Genomic DNA, 14777 nt, shown 5'->3' on the forward strand with positions numbered 1-14777 from the left:
GGTTATGGCCAATGCCACTATTTTGTCGCAGCTATCGTCCGCCTCTGCCGTAGTGTTGTGATACTTATTAACCGTCAAAAATATTATTTATTTTGACACTTATCGACCATAAAAAATTCTCAACAAAAAATTTTTAACAAAAAATGATATCAGATCTTGAAACTGAAGAATAAACTGAAATTTTGAAGATAAAGAATGAGTAGTATGATTCCAAACTAAGAGCAGTGTGATGCTAAAATTGACGGAGCTCAACGAAAAAAAGGGATAATGGAGTATGTTGAAAATAAATGAGTAAATTAAGGACTAATTTTCTACAATTAAATTATAAATAAAAAAATATAAAAAATTTGATATTTATGATGTTTGTCAAAAATATATATTAATTTTTATACTTAACTATGACTGTTAAAAATTTATGTTAAAATAGCTCTCTTTTTTTATAATGAATGTGACCGATAAAATTATTATATTAGAAATGTTAATGATTTAATTTATCGATAAAATCAAGCTTATATGTTGATAATCAAATTGTATGTTGAATTTGTGGAATTAGGTATTATTTGTAATACGTCATATATATATATATATATATATATAGAATGAATATTTTAATATAAATATATTTAGTAACATCAATATATACAATACTTTAGTGTAAATCATATTCATAATTAAATTCGATATAAAAATTAATAAATAAAATCTAAATAATGTATATATTTATTTATAACATGACGTCATATATATTAACATACATATATTTTAACCCTAATGACATATATTATTATCGTACTATATTTATTACTAATATATTTATGTATTTTGCATAATTTATTTATTTACAATATATTTAAAATAAATATAACAAATATATTTTACCAACATAAATATAAAAAATAACTTTAACGATTACTATATTTATTACTAATATATTTATATATGTTGCATAATTTATTTATTTAAAATAAATATATTAATATAAATATATTTTATTAACATGAAGATAAAAAATACATTAACGTTAATAATATACTATAATTTGAAATATGATTACTAATATATAATTTTAATTTAAAATCAACAATAACATATTATTTTCAGAGTATTACACATTATTAACATTTTAAAATTAATAATAAGTAATTTTCATATTATTAGACATAATAATGTTAATATATAACAATTATAAATACAAAAAATAAAAAATCCTAGGCATAATTTTTTTTATTAAGTATTTTGTCTTCTATACTAACATTCAGATACTCATTTTAATAAATTTAAACATAATATTAACATGCGTAATTAATTTTTCTAAATATTTAAAATGACAATAATATTAATATATTAAAAGAAAAACAACACTAATAATATAACATGTATATATTGATATAAATAATTCTAAAAGAATAATAACTTACATATCGAAGATGGTTTAAATGTAAAATAATATATTTTTTTGGTAGAATTAAATAAACTATTTTAACTCAAACCACACTTTTTCATTAATAACCACACTTTTATTATTGTAAAGGCAGACACACAGATTTTATTTTTCACCTCTCTCTCACACTTTTGACAGTTTCACTTAAAAATAGTGTAACTTAAGTTTTTCTCTTCGGATACAATGAGAAGAAAAACTCGAATTTATAGAAGCGGAAGAGGTGGGAGAGTACACCTACTTCCCTGCATGCTTGACAGGTGTTGTCTTCTACTGTACTGTCTTTTTCGTTGGTCACGAAAAACGTATCATGCATCCTGATCAAAACCTGCAGCATCCGTGCATACGTATTGCACCCCTTGCTTCTCGCCACCCACGAGATAGAACTGACATCTTCTCGCCAACTGCAAGTTAACAATGCCAGCTTTTCACCACCTGCAAGATACACTTGTCACCACTCCCCCGTTCAATCCCTACTCCCCCGTCTCAAGATAAAAAATAATTTCTGCATAGTGGCGGCTTATATATTTATTATTTTTTATTTCAAATTTCACATGGCTTCCATTCTTCCAACTTTTAGTCAAACTCACCACGTGTATTGCATATGCATGCCAATATATACTATTTTTTTTCTTTTACCAAATTGAATATTCTATGAAAGTAAATCTTTTTTACCTTTTTTTTTCGCCAACACTTGATCAGTTGATCTCATTAGGATCCTATTTTGTGCATGGTTGCTTAACGATATTTATAAATTTAATTAATTAATATTATTAATAGAGAAGTGTTAAGGAGCCAGCAAATTTTATAATTTGTAGTTATAATTATAAGTATTTTTAATGGTGTAAAATTATTTACTTTTCTTTTATAGTTAAGTACTAACCAAATTTTAATAAAAATGCTGCCCCTTAAACTTTCTTTTATTAATAAACGATTACTAATCGTTTAGTACCATTTGGTTAAAAGGATACAACTTTTTAAAAATTATGTATGTTTAAAATGTTGTATTTATTAGCTAAAAGAACACAACTCTTTAGTTGTGTATATTTAAAATATTATATCTATTAGTAATAGAAAAGATACAACCATTTGTATATGTAACAAATTATAATTGCTACGTGCAACCTGTATAAATAACTCCTTGTCCACTATTTCAAACACACATACATTTTACTTAACTATTAAGTGATTTTCTTTGTTCAAAAGAGTTGAGAATTTTTTACTTTTACTAATTAAAAAATTCTTAGGTTTCATTGTAACTTGGGAGAGTATTGTCATAAACCCTATAGCAACTAAGTGCGGGGACAAATATCTCTCTAAAGAAAGCGATCTAATCGTGTCTTAAAACTATCTTCATATACCCAACAATTTTAGAGAGATATTTCTTGAAGATGACACAAAATCTAAACACCACGTTCAAGGTCATGAATCAAGAGTTTGCAAGTTGGATCACTTTGATGGAACGAACTTCAACCGTTGGAAGGACAAGATGTTTCTTCTTCCGATTTTCAATCTTGCATATGTAATTGACCTAAAGACTACACCAATTGTCGATGTCGCTGAAGATTCTACACCAAAAAAGAAAGAAAAGATTGTTCAATTAAAGAATAAACGTGATGAAGATACTTTTGCATATCGAGATCATATTCTCAATACTTTATCCGACCGACTCTATGATCTTTACATGTCAACTCAGTCACCATTGGAGATTTAAAAATTTTTGGAAGAAAAGTACAATACTGAAAGACAAGGAACAAATAAGTTTATTATGATGAAATATTTTGAATTTATTATGAATGATACTATGCCTGTTATGAATCAAATTCATGAGTTACAAATTCTTGTAAGTAGACTTCATGATCTATAAGTAGTGATCCCTGAATCATTACAAGTTGGAACAATTATTTCAAAATTGTCTTCATCTTAGAATGGTTACAAGAAGAAACTTTTACATCTTGGTGAGGACTTCACAGTTGAAAAATTATTAAGGCATATACATATAGAGGAAAAAACTTGAAAATGTGATGTTGTGTATTTTTCTCAAAATTCTAAAGTGAATCATATTGGTGAATACAACACCAATAAAAAGAAAAGAAAGTTCTCAAAAGATTCAAAGCAAGATAAAAAAAAAATAAAGAGAGTGTTATCATTGTCACAAGAAAGGACATTACATTAAAGAATGTAGACTTCTGAAAACGTACAAAATATGCATATTGACATGGTTACAGAACTCAATATGGCAACACAAGAAAAATCAATTGAGTGGTGGTTAGATTCTGGGGCTACTGTTCTCATTTGCAATGATCGCAATCAATTCAAAACATATGAAGAAGTGAACAATAGAGAAGTCTTGATGGGCAACGACAACTCAGCCAAAATTTGTGGTCAAAGAACTGTGAAATTAAATTCTACATCCGGAAAGAAATTAAGTTTAATAAATGTGCTTCATGTTCCGAATTTGAGAAAAAAATTTGGTTTCTGTTAGTTTCTTGTGTAAGAAAGAATTTAAAGTTGTAATGGAATCCGATAAAATGATCTTGCTTAAGAATGATGTATTCATAGGAAAAGGATATCGTACTGAAGGCATGTTTAAACTTAATATTAATAAAGTGAATATTTTTTTGTATGTTGTTGATTCTTGTGATTTATGGTATGAGACTTGCTACACATACAAGTCTTTTTGACTTACAAATTTTACAAGTTGCTATACATTAGAGTCTTTTAATGCGTTATTCAGTTTCCAAAGCACTACACTCACCATGGATTATGAACGACTCCTCTTCCTCTTCCTCTTCCTCTTCCTCTTCCTCTTTCTCTTCCTCTTCCTCTTCTTCTTCTTCTTCTTCTTCTTCTTCACTCACCGTGGATTATGAACGACTTCCTCTTCCTCCATGTATTTCTTCGTTATTATCTTTGTCTTTTCATTAATTGTTTTACTTGCGTTTATTACTGGTATTCTTGCTTCCTTTTTTTTCGATTTTCATGGTTTCTGAAATCAAGCTTTGAAATCGTTTTGAAGATAATGGAACTTTAGAAATACACCAAAACGATTATAGAAATACACCCAAACGATATTTCTTCGTTATTCTCTTTGCCTTTTCATTAGTTGTTTTACTTGCGTTTATTACTGGTATTCTTGCTTCTTTTTTTTTCGATTTTCATGGTTTCTGAAATCAAGCTTTGAAATCGTTTTGAAAATAATGGAACTTCAGAAATACACCCAAACGATTACAGAAATACACCCAAACAATATTTCTTTGTTATTCTCTTTGCCTTTTCATTAGTTGTTTTACTTGCGTTTATTACTGGTATTCTTGCTTCTTTTTTTTTCGATTTTCATGGTTTCTAAAATCAAGTTTTGAAATCGTTTTGAAAATAATGGAACTTCAGAAATACACCCAAATAATTACAGAAAATACACCCAAACGATTACAGAAACACACCCAAAGGACACCTTATGCATAATTCAGAACTCTTTCTCTTTCTCCTCCTTATCTTCTGCTGCTTCTTCTTCTTCAAAAACGATTTCAGAGCTTGATATCAAAAAATAATGGAAATCAAGAATAACGAAAAAAGAAAACAAAGAGAAAAGCACGTAAATGAAGAAGGAGAAAGAGAAGGCAAAAAACGAAAGAAAAGAAGAAGAAGAAGAGAAGGAAGAGGAAGAAGAATGTGCAGCAAGAAGAAGAAGACGGTGCAGTGAAATTATGCAGTAACGGTTGAAGAAGGAGAAAGAGAAAGCAAGAAACGAAAGAAAATAAGAAGAAGAGGAAGAGGAAGAAGAACGTACAGTAACGTTCAAGCGCGTTAATATAATAACTTGTAAAGACTTGTATAAAAAAATGATTGTATATGAAGAATTTCTCTTATGGTATAGTAGATTAGCACACTTAAATTATAAATCAATTAAATATATGCAAAAAATAACTATATTGATCTTAGTAACAAGGATTTTAATAAGAAATATGATATTTGTATACAATCTAAAATTATTAAGAAACTTTTTTGTTGAAATTGAAAGAAATATATATTTATTAGAATTGATTTATAGTGATATTTGTGAATTAAATGGCAATATTATTAGAGAAAGAAAAAGATATTTTATAACTTTTATTGATGATTATTCAAGATTTATTTATGTGTGTTTGTTTAGAAATAAAGATGAAGCTCTTGAGATGTCTAAGAAATATAAAATGAATGTAGAAAATATGCATAATAAGAAAATAAATATTCTTATAGTGATCGAGGTGGAGAATATTTTTCTAATGAATTTGATAACTTTTTGTGAATTACATGGTATTGTGCATGAATCTTCCGCTTCATATACTGTGCAACAAAATGGTTTGGTGGAAAGAAAAACTCGTACCTTAGTGGATATGGTTAATTCAATGTTACTAAATGTAAAATTACCTTATAGTTTGTGGGGTGAAACATTATTGATATCATGTCATATCATAATAGGATACCATCAAGATATAGAAAGGTTTCTCCTTATGAAATTTGGAAAGGAAAAAAACCTAATTTGAATTATCTTAAAGTATGGGGAATGTTTAACCTTTTATCGAGTTTCGATCATAAGAGAACCAAATTGGGGCTAAGAGCCATAAAAGGCACTTTCATAGGATATGCTCAAAATTCTAAAGCATATAGAATATTAGACTTAGTGCTTGTTTAGGCACCATTATCTTAATAAAAAAAGATCTTTTTTTAATAAAAAAGATTTTTTTATTTTTTAGCGTGTTTAGCAAATTTCTAGTAGTAAAAGTAAAGGCATTAGAAAAATAAAAAATATCTTTTTTGAGAAGCTGTAATTTACATCTTTTTTTAAAAGATCTTTTTTCCTTAAAAAAAGATGTTTTTTATGTAATAAATAAATAAAAAAGTACTTTTAGATTGTTATACCCAAACATAATTGATAAATAAAAAGATCTTTTTGCATGAGATATTTAAACATAAAAATACTTTTATTTTTCATAAGATTTTTTTAAAAAAGATAACTCGAAAAAAGATATTTTTTTAGAAACTCACCCAAACAAGTCCTTAATGTCTAATGTAGTTGTTGAATCAAGAGATGTAGAATTTATTAAAAATAAATTTATTAACGATTCAACTTCTAGTTTAGAATATCCCCAAAATGATACTAATGTTTCACAAGAAATAAATAATCAAAATAATAAACGTCTAAGTGACAAAGAATTGATTGAATCGAGAAAGAGTTTAAGAGTGAGAAAAAAAGACTTGGGTCCATATTTTATTTCTTCTCAAACTATCACCTTTTTGGTAAAAGGAACTAGGAATTTTGTGACAAACAAGATTCCTATTGTGATTAACATAGAGAGTGATCCTCAAACGTTCAAAGAAGCTACGGCTTCAAGGAATTCTGCCTTTTGGAAGGAAGCAACAAATGATGAGATGGATTCAATATTATCAAACAATATTTGAGTCTTAGTTGATTTACCTCTAGGATTAAAGCCTATAGGATATAAGTGGGTATATATTTAGAAGAAAGTATAACACTGATGGTTCATTACAAACCTTTAAAATAAGGTTAGTGGCCAAAGGGTTTAGACAACAAGAAGATCTAGACTATTTTGATACTTACGCACCTGTGGGAAGAATGACTTCTATTAGGACTCTTATAGCATTAGCATCCATTCACAAGTTTTATATACATCAAATGAATGTTAAAACGGCTTTTTTAAATAGAGATCTTAATGAAAAAATTTATATGGAGCAATCGGAAGGCTATGTGCTGCCCGAAAATGAAAAGAAAGTTTGTAAATTAATTAAGTCTTTGTACGGCCTAAAACAAGCGCCTAAACAATGGCATGACAAGTTTGATTCAATGGTGTTATCAAATGACTTCTCACATAATAGTGCCGATAAATGTATTTACTCAAAAATTACTAAAGATTATGGAGTAATCATTTGTCTATATATTGATGATATTTTAATCATCGGAACAAACTTAGAAGGAATTCGTGTAATGAAGGAGTATCTAACTTCTAAATTCAAGATGAAGGATTTAAATGAAGTTGATACATTATTAGGCATAAATGTGTATAAGAATAAAGTTGACTTTACTTTAAGTCAATCTCATTATATAAAAAGGGTATTGAAAAAATTTGATCATCTTACAGTTAAAGAATCCAATACACCCTATGATCCTAATTTTAAATAAGAAGGAAACATAGGAAATTAAAACCTTAGCACAATTAAAATATGCTAGTGCTATAGGAAGTTTAATATATGCAATGCATTGTACCAGACCTGATATAATATTTTTTGTGTGCAAATTATCAAGGTTTATGAAAAAACCTAACAATCAACATTGGAAAATTATAACAAGAGTTCTTGGTTATCTCAAGGAAACCATAAACTTAGGATTACATTATAGTGATTATCTTGCAATTTTTAGAAGGTTATTCCGATACAAGTTGGATTACAAATCTTAGTGATAATAAATCCACTTCAAGATAAATTTTCACCTTAGGTAATGGAGCAATAAGTTGGGTCTCAACAAAACAAACATGTATTACACATTCTACTATGGAAGTTGAGTTTATAACTTTATCAGCCATAGGTAAAGAAGCGAAATGGTTAAGAAATTCGTTGTATGATATAAAGCTGTGGTCACAGTAGAGACAACTATTTCAATCTTATGTGATAATAAATCAACCATGTCTCGAGTGTATAATAAGGTTTATAATGGAAAGTCTAGACATATAAGTTTGAGACATGAGTTTGTGAGGCAACTAATAGATAATGGTATAATTACCATCACTTATATAAGATCCCAAAAAAATTTAGCAGATCCTTTGACTAAAAGTTTGTCAAGGGATAAAATCACAGAGACTACTGCTAAAATGGGATTAAAACCTATTATTGTTAAATAATAAAAACCCAACCTTATTCTAGTAGACCACTAGTTTCAAGGTTTAATAAGTAATAACAAGTTATTTAGCTATTACAACACTAAGGTATAGGATTTAGTACTATTTACAATAAATTAGGAGGGTGGGTTAAAACTCTTAATGGAATGATAATATTATTTATCAAAAGATTCAACTTATATAAATATAGGAGTGGTGTTGTTCTAATAGAGAATTTTAGAGGTTTTATTCTCGTAAATATTCATGAAACCAGGATGAGTCATATAAGTGCTTAAAATTATAAACTCTTGAACTTGGAGGGTATAAGTAATGTGTGTGATTTTCAATACTAGCATATGGATTATAGGTTTAATCGATTAGACACCTGTTATTTTGTTAGAATATTAAAATTTACACTAAAATAATGTTTAATCTTAGTGACACATTCTTTATGCATATAATTGTATGACATTTAAGTTTTGTAAATAGTGGAGATTGAATGGTATTTACAAATTTGATTAATTAATATTATTAATATTATTGATATTATTATTAATATTAATAAACAGATACTAACCATTTAATACCATTTAACTAAAGAGACACAATCCTTTAAGAATTGTGTATGTCACTACGGCAGAGGCGGATGATAGCTACGACTAAATAGTGGCATTGGCCATAACCGCCGCTCATTCGAAGGATAGCGGCACAGGTGAGTGGTGGTCTTTACCGAGGCCGCAAAACATCCCTAGATAGCGGCACGGCAGTGAAAACCGTCGTTCATTCGGGGTATATTTCCTCAGGCCTGCCTGATTTGGCAAGTCTTCTTGGCGCGAAGAGAAGCAGGAGCAGAGGCGCGAAACACGCCCACCCTTCATTTCGCAACAATACCTGGCGATTACCTCAAGAAACGCAGCTGAGTAGGTTTCAATTCATTGTTTCAATGCCCCCCGTTTCGTACTTCCAGCATTTGATTCCCCCCAATTGTTCAGAAACCCGTGTCTTGTGTTTTTGGTAGTGCGCCAAACGAGCAGGCGTAGAGTCCCGATTCATCAGTGGAAGAACCCACCCAGGTGAGGATCTGATCACAATTCAATTTGGCCATTCCCCTTGTCCTGTTATAACCATTAATCGAATTCTCCAATTTTGCAAAAACCCCCAATCTTTCGAGCTTTCCCCTGTCATCCACAATTCCTGAAACTCATACTCTTCCCTGTCGAGTTGTGTAGCTGCCATCGCGACCTCTCCCCTGTCACTGGTTAGTCCTGACACTCTGATCTTTTCTTACTATTTTCATTCTTGGTTAGAATTTTGCAAAAAAAAACATTGTCTATATCTGTCTTTAATTGGGGTTAATTGCTGCTCTTCAGTGATTGGAATTTGAAGGTACCCCTTTTTTCGATTTAATGGGTGCTTTGCATTGAAAGTGATAGTTAGAGTAGATAAATCAAAAAAGGGTCGTTATCATTATTAGAGGGATGACTTTCCTTAGTTTTCATCTCTCTTGCATCTTGTTCCTGTTTTTTTAAGTACCCAAGAATGTGTTTCTTTGGTTTGCATCTCTCCTGCACAGGAGAAAGTGAGGAACTTTGCACGCACTAATCTGAATCTTTTGTTTATTGATAACTTTATCCTATAAAGTACAAGACATTGATAATTTATAAATTATATGGAGATGTAAGAACAAATATGATGACATAGTACTTGATCATTTCCCTCTTGTGATTTGAATGAGTGGCTAAGATGTATTGTTATGAACTTGGATAAGATGAAGCTTTCTAGGTCTTGCATTTTTTGTTTTCTTTTTGGATTGAAAAAAAGAGATAATTTCATTAAGATGAGAAGATAATACAAATTGGGGATAAGGATTCCCTATACAAATAATTGGGAATAAGGTTTTCCACACGCACACTATCTTTTCAGTTTTTCTTTCTTCTGTATCTCTTGATCTTCTTAGCTATATCTATATCTTATCACCAAGAATCTGATCAATCTACTATGAGAAACTATAGTTTCATAAAAACTCTAAAAACTGTTAGCAAAAAAACTTCAATTTTATGTTCTAAATTCGAAACTAATTGTAGTTGATTCCATTGGTTTTTTTTTTTCCATGATGCTTTGATTCTTGTTCCAAAAAGATTATAGAATTCAGTTTTTTTTTCGAAAAATTGATTAAAAGAAAAACACGCACGCACGCTAGTTATTTTCATTAAAATATTGATACCATTGTGTGATGAGTGTGGAGTTGAGAAACAAGGTTGAGGGGTTTGAGTGATCAGAAGAGCATGTTGATACCATTCTATTGTTTTAATTTTACAGATTCTGTTCTTCTCAATTGATTGTTCATTGTTGCTTTTTTCCTCCCCTTTTTCTTACGATCGATCATCAATGGCAAAACTGAAGAAGTGGATGATGATGAGAAATCGTGTTGTTGTTTGATCATGTGTGTGTTTTTATTTTCATTTTGAAGAATCAAAAGTGGTAATAAAACAAGAAAAGTGAGAGATGTTTGCTGCATGTATATGTACGAACTTGCAATAGAGATTTTTCAGTTGATGTTTAATCTCCTGAAGAACCTCTGCATACACAGAAGAAATTAAATTCTACATCCGGAAAGAAATTAAGTTTAATAAATGTGCTTCATGTTCCGAATTTGAGAAAAAAATTTGGTTTCTGTTAGTTTCTTGTGTAAGAAAGAATTTAAAGTTGTAATGGAATCCGATAAAATGATCTTGCTTAAGAATGATGTATTCATAGGAAAAGGATATCGTACTGAAGGCATGTTTAAACTTAATATTAATAAAGTGAATATTTTTTTGTATGTTGTTGATTCTTGTGATTTATGGTATGAGACTTGCTACACATACAAGTCTTTTTGACTTACAAATTTTACAAGTTGCTATACATTAGAGTCTTTTAATGCGTTATTCAGTTTCCAAAGCACTACACTCACCATGGATTATGAACGACTCCTCTTCCTCTTCCTCTTCCTCTTCCTCTTCCTCTTTCTCTTCCTCTTCCTCTTCTTCTTCTTCTTCTTCTTCTTCTTCACTCACCGTGGATTATGAACGACTTCCTCTTCCTCCATGTATTTCTTCGTTATTATCTTTGTCTTTTCATTAATTGTTTTACTTGCGTTTATTACTGGTATTCTTGCTTCCTTTTTTTTCGATTTTCATGGTTTCTGAAATCAAGCTTTGAAATCGTTTTGAAGATAATGGAACTTTAGAAATACACCAAAACGATTATAGAAATACACCCAAACGATATTTCTTCGTTATTCTCTTTGCCTTTTCATTAGTTGTTTTACTTGCGTTTATTACTGGTATTCTTGCTTCTTTTTTTTTCGATTTTCATGGTTTCTGAAATCAAGCTTTGAAATCGTTTTGAAAATAATGGAACTTCAGAAATACACCCAAACGATTACAGAAATACACCCAAACAATATTTCTTTGTTATTCTCTTTGCCTTTTCATTAGTTGTTTTACTTGCGTTTATTACTGGTATTCTTGCTTCTTTTTTTTTTCGATTTTCATGGTTTCTAAAATCAAGTTTTGAAATCGTTTTGAAAATAATGGAACTTCAGAAATACACCCAAATAATTACAGAAAATACACCCAAACGATTACAGAAACACACCCAAAGGACACCTTATGCATAATTCAGAACTCTTTCTCTTTCTCCTCCTTATCTTCTGCTGCTTCTTCTTCTTCAAAAACGATTTCAGAGCTTGATATCAAAAAATAATGGAAATCAAGAATAACGAAAAAAGAAAACAAAGAGAAAAGCACGTAAATGAAGAAGGAGAAAGAGAAGGCAAAAAACGAAAGAAAAGAAGAAGAAGAAGAGAAGGAAGAGGAAGAAGAATGTGCAGCAAGAAGAAGAAGACGGTGCAGTGAAATTATGCAGTAACGGTTGAAGAAGGAGAAAGAGAAAGCAAGAAACGAAAGAAAATAAGAAGAAGAGGAAGAGGAAGAAGAACGTACAGTAACGTTCAAGCGCGTTAATATAATAACTTGTAAAGACTTGTATAAAAAAATGATTGTATATGAAGAATTTCTCTTATGGTATAGTAGATTAGCACACTTAAATTATAAATCAATTAAATATATGCAAAAAATAACTATATTGATCTTAGTAACAAGGATTTTAATAAGAAATATGATATTTGTATACAATCTAAAATTATTAAGAAACTTTTTTGTTGAAATTGAAAGAAATATATATTTATTAGAATTGATTTATAGTGATATTTGTGAATTAAATGGCAATATTATTAGAGAAAGAAAAAGATATTTTATAACTTTTATTGATGATTATTCAAGATTTATTTATGTGTGTTTGTTTAGAAATAAAGATGAAGCTCTTGAGATGTCTAAGAAATATAAAATGAATGTAGAAAATATGCATAATAAGAAAATAAATATTCTTATAGTGATCGAGGTGGAGAATATTTTTCTAATGAATTTGATAACTTTTTGTGAATTACATGGTATTGTGCATGAATCTTCCGCTTCATATACTGTGCAACAAAATGGTTTGGTGGAAAGAAAAACTCGTACCTTAGTGGATATGGTTAATTCAATGTTACTAAATGTAAAATTACCTTATAGTTTGTGGGGTGAAACATTATTGATATCATGTCATATCATAATAGGATACCATCAAGATATAGAAAGGTTTCTCCTTATGAAATTTGGAAAGGAAAAAAACCTAATTTGAATTATCTTAAAGTATGGGGAATGTTTAACCTTTTATCGAGTTTCGATCATAAGAGAACCAAATTGGGGCTAAGAGCCATAAAAGGCACTTTCATAGGATATGCTCAAAATTCTAAAGCATATAGAATATTAGACTTAGTGCTTGTTTAGGCACCATTATCTTAATAAAAAAAGATCTTTTTTTAATAAAAAAGATTTTTTTATTTTTTAGCGTGTTTAGCAAATTTCTAGTAGTAAAAGTAAAGGCATTAGAAAAATAAAAAATATCTTTTTTGAGAAGCTGTAATTTACATCTTTTTTTAAAAGATCTTTTTTCCTTAAAAAAAGATGTTTTTTATGTAATAAATAAATAAAAAAGTACTTTTAGATTGTTATACCCAAACATAATTGATAAATAAAAAGATCTTTTTGCATGAGATATTTAAACATAAAAATACTTTTATTTTTCATAAGATTTTTTTAAAAAAGATAACTCGAAAAAAGATATTTTTTTAGAAACTCACCCAAACAAGTCCTTAATGTCTAATGTAGTTGTTGAATCAAGAGATGTAGAATTTATTAAAAATAAATTTATTAACGATTCAACTTCTAGTTTAGAATATCCCCAAAATGATACTAATGTTTCACAAGAAATAAATAATCAAAATAATAAACGTCTAAGTGACAAAGAATTGATTGAATCGAGAAAGAGTTTAAGAGTGAGAAAAAAAGACTTGGGTCCATATTTTATTTCTTCTCAAACTATCACCTTTTTGGTAAAAGGAACTAGGAATTTTGTGACAAACAAGATTCCTATTGTGATTAACATAGAGAGTGATCCTCAAACGTTCAAAGAAGCTACGGCTTCAAGGAATTCTGCCTTTTGGAAGGAAGCAACAAATGATGAGATGGATTCAATATTATCAAACAATATTTGAGTCTTAGTTGATTTACCTCTAGGATTAAAGCCTATAGGATATAAGTGGGTATATATTTAGAAGAAAGTATAACACTGATGGTTCATTACAAACCTTTAAAATAAGGTTAGTGGCCAAAGGGTTTAGACAACAAGAAGATCTAGACTATTTTGATACTTACGCACCTGTGGGAAGAATGACTTCTATTAGGACTCTTATAGCATTAGCATCCATTCACAAGTTTTATATACATCAAATGAATGTTAAAACGGCTTTTTTAAATAGAGATCTTAATGAAAAAATTTATATGGAGCAATCGGAAGGCTATGTGCTGCCCGAAAATGAAAAGAAAGTTTGTAAATTAATTAAGTCTTTGTACGGCCTAAAACAAGCGCCTAAACAATGGCATGACAAGTTTGATTCAATGGTGTTATCAAATGACTTCTCACATAATAGTGCCGATAAATGTATTTACTCAAAAATTACTAAAGATTATGGAGTAATCATTTGTCTATATATTGATGATATTTTAATCATCGGAACAAACTTAGAAGGAATTCGTGTAATGAAGGAGTATCTAACTTCTAAATTCAAGATGAAGGATTTAAATGAAGTTGATACATTATTAGGCATAAATGTGTATAAGAATAAAGTTGACTTTACTTTAAGTCAATCTCATTATATAAAAAGGGTATTGAAAAAATTTGATCATCTTACAGTTAAAGAATCCAATACACCCTATGATCCTAATTTTAAATAAGAAGGAAACATAGGAAATTAAAACCTTAGCACAATTAAAATATGCTAGTGCTATAGGAAGTTTAATATATGCAATGCATTGTACCAGACC

This window comes from Arachis ipaensis, chromosome B8 (genome assembly GCF_059453495.1).
Source record: "Arachis ipaensis isolate K30076 ecotype BB chromosome B8, ASM5945349v1, whole genome shotgun sequence".
NCBI lineage: Eukaryota > Viridiplantae > Streptophyta > Magnoliopsida > Fabales > Fabaceae > Arachis > Arachis ipaensis.